General features: G+C 44.3%; 1 pseudogene; it reads left to right on the forward strand.

The window, feature by feature from the left end:
- Window positions 1–2,942: 2,942 nt before the first annotated feature.
- Window positions 2,943–8,752, forward strand: LOC136486433 (cleavage stimulating factor 64-like; annotated as a pseudogene).
- The last annotated feature ends 230 nt before the right edge of the window (window positions 8,753–8,982 follow it).

An 8,982-nucleotide genomic window follows, 5' to 3' on the forward strand; every position in this document is an offset into this window, starting at 1 on the left:
AGACAAATATAAGACGAAGCGAATTTTGCGCTAGCCTACTAAAGATGCAAGCCACCTACAACAATTCTAGTTGCTATAGTCTCTAAACACACAAATGCTATGATACTACACTAAGTTAGTGAGCTCTCAAAAACTAACTAAAGAGTCCTCACTAACCACTAGACACGGCACAAGCTAGCTCTCAAAACTAATTACATTAAAGAGCTTAGCTACACTAAGAATGTAAATACACGAGATGGATAGTGAATTATACCGCCGTGTCGAGGAGTAAACCAATCACAAAATGATGCCAATCAATCATAATGAATAACAAGAAATCCTCGAGACAAAGATGACATAATGATTTTTACCTGAGGTTCACTTGCTTGCCGGCAAACTAGTCCTCGTTGTGGCGATTCACTACTTGGAGGTTCACGCGCTAATTGGCATCACATGCCAAACCCATAACCGGGTGCCGCACAACCAACATAAGATGAGGATCACACAAGCCATGAGCAATCCACTAGAGTACCTTTTGGCTCTCCGCCAGAGAAAGGTGAAGAACCCCTCACAATCATCACGATCGGAGCTGGAGATAAGCACCTTCCTCCGCTCGATGATCCTCGCTACACCAAGCCATCTAGGTGGCGGCAACCATAAAGAGTAACAAGCGAATCCTGCAGAGAAACACAATCACCAAGTGCCTCTAGATGCAATCACTCAAGCAATGCACTTGGATTCACTCCCAATCTCACAAAGATAATGAATCAATGATGGAGATGAGTGGGAGGGCTTTAGCTAAGCGCACAAGATTGCTATGTCAATGCAAATGGCCAAGAGAGTGAGCTTGAGCCGGCCATGGGGCTTAAATAGGAGCTTCCACGAAATAGAGCCGTTGGGCTCTCACTGCACTACCACTCGGGGTGACCAGACGCGCTGGTCGCAGCTGACCGGACGTACCAGCCCCAGCGTCTGGTCGCTGCCAGCCGTTCACGTGTCCCCCGCGTTCAACGTCGTCCATGCGAATCCAACGGTCAAAATCCAATCCCTGCGCGGTTAAGTAATGACCGGACGGACCAGTCGAGAGACCGAACGCGCCGATCAACAGCAGAGCACTCGCGCGCGCGCCACAGCCAAGACACGACCGGACACGCCATTCCCCTTGGCTTCCCGGTGTCAGGTCGGTTCTAGAGACGATCCAGAGCTGCTCAAATACGACCGGACGCGTCAGGTCATGCAAGACCGGACGCGCCCCTGCGTCCGCTCTTCTCATCTTCACGAATTGGCTTACTTCAGTGTACGTCACAGCATGACCAGATGCACCAGCGTCGAGTCAGGTCACCACTTGTGCCAGCGTCCGATCAGAGACCGACAGCACGTCTCCTCTACGCAACACTGACCGGACGCACGGCCCGAGTCCGGTTGCTGCGTCCGGTCGAGGGAAAACAACCCCTTGACTTCACCAACTTTGCCACCCTTGATCAAATATGCCAACCACCAAGTGTATCACCTTGTACACGTGTGTTAGCATATTTTCACAAATATTTTAAGGGTGTTAGCTCTCCACTAGATCTAAATGCATATGCAATGAGTTAGAACATCTAGTGGCACTTTGATAACCTGCATTTCGATACGAGTTTCACCACTCTTAATAGTACGTCTATCGATCCTAAATGTGATCGCACTCACTAAGTGTCTTGATCATCAGACCAAAAAGCTCATATCAAGTTTCACCTTTGCCTTGAACTTTTTATTTTTATTTTTCTTCTTTTCCAAGCTTGAGCCCTTGATCACCACGGCCATCATCACCAGTCAACATGATCTTCATTTGCTCCACTACTTAGAATAGTGCTACCTACCTCATAATCACTAGAGCAAATAGATTAGCGTATAGAGTTTCATCAATTCACCAAAACTAAACTAGAGCCTTCAGATGGGGCACCGTCGAGGTGGGGAAGGAGGTCCACCGCCGGCTAAGGAGGTAGCCATGGCCTGCGTATCGGGGTAGACGCGGGGCGCGAGCGTGGAAGGGAGGAGGAAGCGAGGGACTAGATGCGAGAGGGAGCGAGTGAGACGTCCAGTTTGTTTCGGACGTCTTAGTTGGAGCATTACCGGCCAATCAATGCAAATCAGCGTAATAAATCCCGTCTGGTGAAGAAAAACGGCGGTAGGAGAATGTGGACGGCGAGCTGACAGTAAGCGCCTTGTTCGTTTGGACTGGTTTGGCTTATAAGCCATGGCTCCTGTTCGCGTGATCCTTAAACCCGGCTTGATCCGCTTCTTTTTTTTCATCCGGAACAGTATTTTTCTCTCACAGATTCCAGCATTCTCAAACCATCTAAATTTCTTCAGAATTCCTCCGAAGCGAACAGCTGCTAGCTGGTTTGGTGTGAGAGAAAAAATACTGTTCGTTGGTTGATAAGGCTAGGGTTTATAAGCCAAATACGACCAAATAAATATGTCGAAAGGCGTCCCCAACGGTGTTCTCCTAGCTAGCTATTTGACAGACGTGGCGGAGAGAACCTAGAAAAACAGCTCGCTAGCGCTTGGGGTACTCGCCTAGCTCGCACGGTAACACATAAATCTTTTCTCTGACCCAGTAGCCCACTCCAGTACGTATAGGGCTGGGAACTTTTTTCTCATTTTCTCGTGGAGGACGGCCAAGGCTGTCTCCAACGGAGACCGACTCGTTACGAAGAAGACTCTCTCTTTGAATGCTGTTGTTGTTGAAAAAAACTAAAAATAGATATTGAACTCTTTAACTATAACATTATTTAAACGTGAAATGTGTTTTGTGTTCTTGGTATCAACGGTGGGAAACAGTAACAGCTGAGCAGGGCAGCCTCCGGTAGTCCGGTCAACCCACCGAGCCCCGTCAGGTCAGAGGCAGAGCACAGCAGCTCCCTCCCGCCTGGTCTCCCCTGTCCCGTCCCCGTCCCCTATAATAAACGGCCGCCACGCACGCCACAGCCGCGCGGCCCGCGAGCGAGAGGCATATCCACCCGGCCACACGGCCACCGGCACCTCACGGCGGCCCGCGAGCGAGAGGCATATCCACCGGCCACACGGCCACAAGCAGCCGGACGGGCGCCTCCCGCCCCGCCGCCGCCCACTGCCGCCGCTGCTGAGCATGGCCGCCGCTCCCGCGGGCGCCCAGAACCGCTGCGTCTTCGGTACGCCCCCCAGCCACCCTCGGTTACCTTCCCATCCCTGAGTCCCTGAACCGGCGTGATCCGGAAGCTCGGAGGCTTCGGCTCGATTCGGGGAGAGCCGCCTGGCGTGTCCGCTCGGCTGGAGTCACCCAGGGCGGCAAGCCCCTTTTCAGTTTGGGTTAATTTGGGCCCGACCGACTGCCGCCGAGTTCTTCCGATTTGGCGCTGATTCCCCCCCCCCCCCCCCCCCTCTCCTCCTCTAGTTGATGCTTTCCTGGAAGAATGAGAGCCCTCTTGGTCGGCTCTAGTGTTGGATTGGGAGCTCAGTTCCGTTCGGCTCCAACTTTAGCTTGCCTAGGGTTTAGGTTTACCGCACTAGTGCTTCATTGGGCGCGCAAGATGTGTGTTTTTTTTGGGTCTTGTTGTTTCCTGATGTGGAGATGGTACGCAGGGGATTTTTGGACTGATATAATTCTGTTTATCAATCTTAATTGCAGTCGGCAACATACCGTACGATGCAACGGAGGAGCAACTCGTGCAGATTTGCGAAGAAGTCGGCCCAGTCGTATCCTTCAGGTCTGCTTCTGCTCACCCGCATCAACACTGTAACACTGTTGTGTGGTTCTAGCATGTAAAATGGTTGGTTTTACTCCAAATGCTTATGCAACAATACTTGATTTTTGTATATGGGTACCTGATGGGTTGTGGAAACTAACACTTATTGTCAAGATGTGTATTTTGCCTTATTTATTCTGTCTAAAAACAAGGAATATGTCCAGGTTTTGGCATTATGCCTGTACAAATGAAAAAAAAACAGGTTGCCTCACCACAGTCAGAATACTAACGATAAATCAATTACACAAGTTTGATGGCTAATTTGTGTCTGTGCAGCATGTATTTTTGAGCAAACATGGCAGAAGAAAGCTTTATATGTTGTGTTCTTTGAAACGGACTGATTGCTGAGCTGAACAGGGTGGACTAGAATAGTAGGTGCTCTCTCATTAGCTTGCTTTGCTTTCAAAGATTACATCTCGGATCTCTCCCTCATGCAGGGGGGCCTCCTTATGAGTTATGACTCAAGCAAATTTACCTTTTGGAATCCTAACAATATAGAACACTGATCTAGAAACTAATTTAGTAATACTGGAACTTATCAAGTTCCGCTGGGCATGCCTGGCATACTATAAAACCACAATTTTCTTATAAAGATGATTACAGGAGATATTTTGACTTTTGAGTGTAGACTGATGTTGAATCATATACACATGTGCCTTTTCTTGATCGGATTCCTCCTAAGTGAATATTTGCTGAAACAGATTTTGGTTCGGTAACACTGAGTAACTTGTTTACTACTCCTGTTAAGTTTTTCAACTTGTGAATTTGATGAAATGCAGCCTTTTTGGTAACTGACTGCTACAAATTGCTTGCAGATTGGTGATTGACAAAGAGACTGGCAAGCCAAAAGGCTATGGCTTTTGCGAGTACAAGGATGAGGAAACTGCTCTAAGTGCACGCCGGAACCTTCAGGGTTACGAGATTAATGGTCGTCAGTTACGTGTTGATTTTGCTGAAAATGGGAGGAACACTGACAGAAATAGAGAAAAGGTCGACGATCCTCAAATTTTTACTGTAGAAGAGCCTTTGCTACCACCTTTGGAGTTCTCTGTTAATATGAGAAGTTGTATAGTCTTCGTTCCTGTGAATGATATAGTTGCGCCTTCTCCAACCACCTTGTGTCTCCTGTTTCAGTTTCTTAAAAGCATGTTTGTGTATGTACAGTTGCTTGACTGTACATACACACACCTGCTATACCATCCAATTCCTTCATTGAATTATATTGTTCTGGTGTGGTGTCAATGCTTTGCTGTTGGAAAAATGCCTCTGTTATCTTGACCTTTCCCCTTCATGGAAGTAGCGTGCCAAAGAGGTTGGATTATAGTCTGGCAAAGCTATTGGCTTAATATAATATATGTTATGGTCGAAAGAGCCTCTTCAGAAGTTTGCTGACTGCTGAATACGAGGTTTACTTTCTTCAAATAGCAAAAGAAGTACTATAGTCTTATGGAAGATGTTAATCGGTCTTAGTTTATGCGCCAACAAGATGATTGCCACTGTTGGTAAATTGATTGCTGAAAATAGTATATATCCAATCGGCCTTTATATATGTGCATAAGGACTCGCAGTTTTCTTCGGCAGTCGTGTTAATATTTGCCCTCACTGTAGCTTCTGTCAGCTGGCTTTGTATATCTCTACCAATGAGAGTGTCTGAATACAATGAGAGTGTCTGATGCTGATACATATGTGCCAGTTTTTGTTGCCAAAATGTCAAAGTTTACATGACAGATACTGTGACTACTCACAAGTTCTGAACTAGATGCAGTTGCTTTATATAAGGACACAGTTTTTAAATACGAACTTATCTTCGAGACATGTTTTTCTCGAACTATATTCGAGACGTGAAATGATCTAGCATGATGTTACTTTACACAGAAGAATCTATATCTATTTGTGAACTTTGCCTTTGGAAATTAAGTAGCTTCACTGTGGAGATGGAGTTGGCACATGTTCATTATATGAATGAAAAATATAGAACACCTCAACTAACTGAAGTTGATTTAGCTTAAATTAGAACAACTTGTTGACTTATGCTGGATACATTTATGCATTTCAGGGTCGTGGTGGACCAGGAATGGCAGTCTAATGTTGGTTGGTTTCCTTTTTTTTTTCATTCACCATTTAGTTTATGTATATGCTTTCAATTTCTATGCATATTTTATGTTCATGGATGCTAACACTGATTTCTTGATGGACTGGCACAGATAGTCAGAAACAGTTAGCTGGGACTTCTGTTCTTGGAGAGACAAACCTTCATCAGCCTGTTGGTCTCCCACCAGCAATACATGCTGCGTCTGTGATGGCTGGTGTCCTTGGTGGAGCTCAGACTGCAAATGTTCAAAACGGTTTACCTGTCCAGTATGGACTTGGAAACGACCCTCTTACTCATTATTTGGCCAGAATGTCAAGGCATCAATTGCATGAAGTCATGGCTGAATTGAAGGTTAACTTGTAGTCTTTTATGCAGTTCAATTACTTGACATTTACAAATGAACAAGTGCTGATTTTAGTTTCTTGTCTTTTTTTTAAAAAAAAAAAATTCACAGTTCCTAACTACTCAAAATAAGGAACATTCCAAAACTTTGCTGCAAGGAATTCCGCAGCTGCCAAAGGCCCTATTTCAGGTTAGTTTTTTGCTAATAGTGATTTTACTTGTCAATTGTGTATTCTTAATGTCATTTTATATACTTGATCCAAACCTTTTATTTTAGTCTTGTGTAGGTTGTAAAGTCTCTCTACATATTCTTTGGAATAAAGTTTTCAACTATTTACTGAATCTATTTACTTCCATTTATTTTATTTTAATAACCTCACGTGATTTGGTGCTACTATATCTATATTGAATTTTTATTGTTCATGTTTCCACTTTTCCTTTTAGGATTGTCCATATAACTTTGATATCATTCATGAATCATGATTGTCTTGTGATCCTGGATGGAAGAAGTTATATTCCTTGATCTTATTAAACACTGAATAGTTTGGTTTATGTGCATGTTCTGACATAAGAAAAAATTGGCATGTTTACTTGTGGCTCAACTGTTAAGAAGAGTTGAGACTTGACTCCCTATTTCTTTATTTTATTTTGTGTATGCAATGAAATAAGCTTGTTTCTTTATTTGGGAAAAGCATATCATTAAGCCGTTCTCTATCATAAGATTGAAAAATTAGAAACTCATGACTTCAATTTTTGCCTTGTTGTAATGCAGGCACAAATAATGCTTGGAATGGTGACACCACAGATGGTTAGTTCTTATTTGTCTTTGAGCTTTAGGCACCCTTTGTTTTCTCTGCCTTGATATAATGAGTGTATGTATGTTCTATACAAATTGCAGATGCAGATGGCAAAGAGCCAACAGCCATTGGGCTCCTTAGCACAATCTTCATCTCACCTCAATGAGCCATATCCACAGCAAGATGCTATGATTCCAGTACTCTCAAGACCATCAAGTTTGCCAACTAACATACCACAACCAAACCCAACTATCCTACAGGAACAAACAGCAGCACTACATAGTTTTCCTCAGCATCAACATGCATCTCAGCCCCAAGTCAAAATGTTTCCACATGGACAAAAGTCTGGGATCGCCGCACAATCTCCAATGCTACATCAGCCCCTTGGTGGTTCTTCCAGTGTTCCTACTCAACCTCTTGTGACCTCAGTAGGGTTAATCTCACAAGTTCAGCCTCCATTTGTGCCACAGCACCCTGGACCACCACCTGTCATGCCTACAAGTGTACAACAGCTACCTTTGACCCACCCTCATCTTGCTCAGGTAGTTTTCTTGACTTGTGAAGGAGCTTATGTAATTCGCTAGTGGCGTCTTAGTTTATATGTATCAAAATCAATGTTCGTGATGAGTCATCTTGCTATGTATTGGCAATGCACTAATGGCCACAGATTAACTGAATTGTCCATTTTATCTTACCAGTCACATAGGCTAACTCAACAATGTCCAATTGCAGGTAGCCGCTGCAACTGAGACTCTACCAAATGAAATAAGGGTTGCTGATCAAGCAAGTCAATTGGCAGAGTTTACCCATCCTTCAAAATTGAGAAAATTGGAGGATGGAACCTCGATGCCTGGAATTGTGAACAGCAGCCATGCTGTTTATACAGCTCCACTGCAAGCAGTGGGCCCTAGCGGACCATCAGGGGGCTATGGTGCTGGTGCTGTTAGCTTACAGCAGCCAGGGAATGAAGGGCAGGTACAAATCCATTTATAACAGATTTATCTGGAATTGTTATGTTCTACCTGTTTAGGTATGACTTTCCAATGTGGGAGACTGGTATCTTTGGAGATTTTTGACCGGTCTAAATGTTTGCTCATTTCTATGGAGTTGAATAGAATTGTTGTGCAAAGTATTTCCATGCACTGAAATATATGCTTGTGTCTCTTCTGCAGCTTACGCCTGATGTGGAGTCAGCTCTTCTGCAGCAAGTCTTGCAGCTGACACCCGAGCAGCTGAGTTCGTTGCCACCAGAGCAACAGCAGCAGGTGATTGAACTCCAGAAGATGCTTTCAGCTGGTAAATAGAAGCAACTGAGCTAGTGCAGCAAAATTGCCGGTTGAGAATCTGGCACATCACATAATGGCGAGTTGTCAACTAATGGAAACTGAAAGTGATCCTCAGATTTATTTATGAAGTCACTACGCCGCCTGTAACCTGTCAGCATTGTCGGCATCTGGATGCCATCAGTTTTGCTCAGAAGTATCCATATGGCTTTCTATCTTCAGATCGGAGATAAAAGAAAGGTGATGGGAGAAGATAGTGTGAAGAAAGGGATATGCATTATCCATTACTGCTGTATCATTATAGGGAGAAAAATGACAATAATCTGTATCCAAAGGTGCTGTTTTTTTAGGCTTTTCCCAAATGGGCTGTAGCATCACACATTTTTGTCCTTTGTATTTTCTTGCAACAGTTGCAGGTAGGAAATGAATTTTGTGTAAGCTTATTATGACGAAGAGATTTGTTATATTTATTGCCATAGGTCTCCTTATTAATTGTTTGAAGCCGGTTTGGAATTCTTGGACTTGCTTCAATCTATTGTTCGTCCAGCAGCTATCATGATTTGGAATCCTTTCAGCTTTGCAACGCATGTGTATGCTCTGGTTTGTTTGGTGTTTATTGGTTAACCACATGCCTTGCCGTGAATGTACAGCCTACAAGCTACGTGGCCAAATCATAAGCTTAGGCGGTTGTCACTCTAACTGGTAGGGCGTCCGTTTCTTCC

The sequence above is a fragment of the Miscanthus floridulus genome, chromosome 10 (genome assembly GCF_019320115.1).
Source record: "Miscanthus floridulus cultivar M001 chromosome 10, ASM1932011v1, whole genome shotgun sequence".
Lineage (NCBI taxonomy): Eukaryota > Viridiplantae > Streptophyta > Magnoliopsida > Poales > Poaceae > Miscanthus > Miscanthus floridulus.